The sequence below is a fragment of the Arachis ipaensis genome, chromosome B5, assembly GCF_059453495.1.
Source record: "Arachis ipaensis isolate K30076 ecotype BB chromosome B5, ASM5945349v1, whole genome shotgun sequence".
Classification (NCBI taxonomy): Eukaryota; Viridiplantae; Streptophyta; class Magnoliopsida; order Fabales; family Fabaceae; genus Arachis; species Arachis ipaensis.
This window is the reverse complement of record NC_142440.1, coordinates 116,690,284-116,691,604: the sequence shown is the minus strand read 5'-3', so window position 1 is coordinate 116,691,604 and position 1,321 is coordinate 116,690,284. Positions and strand designations below refer to the sequence as shown.

Sequence of the window (1,321 nt, the reverse complement as noted above, 5' to 3'; positions counted from 1 at the left end):
ATTTAAGGACTAACACTCCTCCACTATCAGCAATTCAGACTCTCTCTCTATAAGTTCAAATTCTCCGCTCTCTACCTCCTCCTTCTATTCTTCTTTTTCTCTGACATCTCAAGGAATCTCTATACTGTGACATAGAGGATTCCATACTTTCTTCTTCTCTCTTTCATATGAGCAGGAGCAAGGACAAGGGCATTCTTGTTGAAGCTGATCCTGAACCTGAAAGGACTTTAAAGAGAAAGCTAAGAGAAGCTAAAGTACAACTCTCTGTAGAGGACCTAACAGAAATTTTCAAACAAGAAGAAGCCATGACAGCCGAAAACAACAATAATGATAACAATGCAAGGAAGGTGCTTGGTGACTTTACTGCACCTACTCCTAACTTCTATGGGAGAAGCATCTCTATCTCTGCCATTGGAGCAAACAACTTTGAGCTTAAGCCTCAATTAGTTTCTCTAATGCAACAGAATTGCAAGTTTCATGGACTTCCATTAGAAGATCCTCATCAGTTCTTAGCTGAATTCTTGCAAATCTGTGATACTATTAAGACCAATGGGGTTGACCTTGAGGTCTACAGACTTATGCTCTTCCCTTTTGCTGTACGAGACAGAGCTAGGATATGGTTGGACTCACAACCTAAAGAAAACCTGAACTCTTGGGAAAAGCTAGTCAATGCCTTCTTGGCAAATTTCTTTCCACCTCAAAAATTGAGTAAGCTTAGAGTAAAAGTCCAAACCTTCAGACAGAAGGAAGTAGAATCCCTCTATGAAGCTTGGGAAAGATACAAGCAATTGATCAGAAGATGTCCTTCTGACATGCTTTCAGAATGGAGCATCATAGGTATCTTCTATGATGGTCTGTCTAAACTGTCCAAGATGTCATTGGACAGCTCTGCTGGAGGATCTCTTCATCTGAAGAAGACGCCTGCAGAAGCTCAGGAACTCATTGAAATGGTTGCGAATAACCAATTCATGTACACTTCTGAAAGGAATCCTGTGAATAATGGGACAAATCAGAAGAAAGGAGTTCTTGAGATTGATACTCTGAATGCCATATTGGCTGAGAATAAAATATTGACTCAGCAAGTCAATATGATCTCTCAGAGTCTGTCTGGCATGCAAGCAGCAATAGGCAGTACCAAAGAAGCTTCATCTGAAGAAGAAGCTTATGATCCTGAGAACCCAGCAATGGAAGAGGTGAATTACATGGGAGAACCCTATAGAAATACCTATAATCCTTCATGGAGAAATCATCCAAATCTCTCATGGAAGGACCAACAGAGGCCCCAACAAGGCTTCAACAACAGTAATGGTGGAAGAAACAA

General features: G+C 40.7%; 1 non-coding gene across 1 annotated transcript; it reads right to left on the bottom strand.

Annotated features, from left to right (window-relative positions):
- Positions 1-710: 710 nt before the first annotated feature.
- On the bottom strand, positions 711-818 carry LOC148565494 (small nucleolar RNA R71). Its single transcript, XR_015885131.1, has one exon. It is a non-coding gene; the product is annotated as a small nucleolar RNA R71 (small nucleolar RNA).
- Positions 819-1,321: the final 503 nt, after the last annotated feature.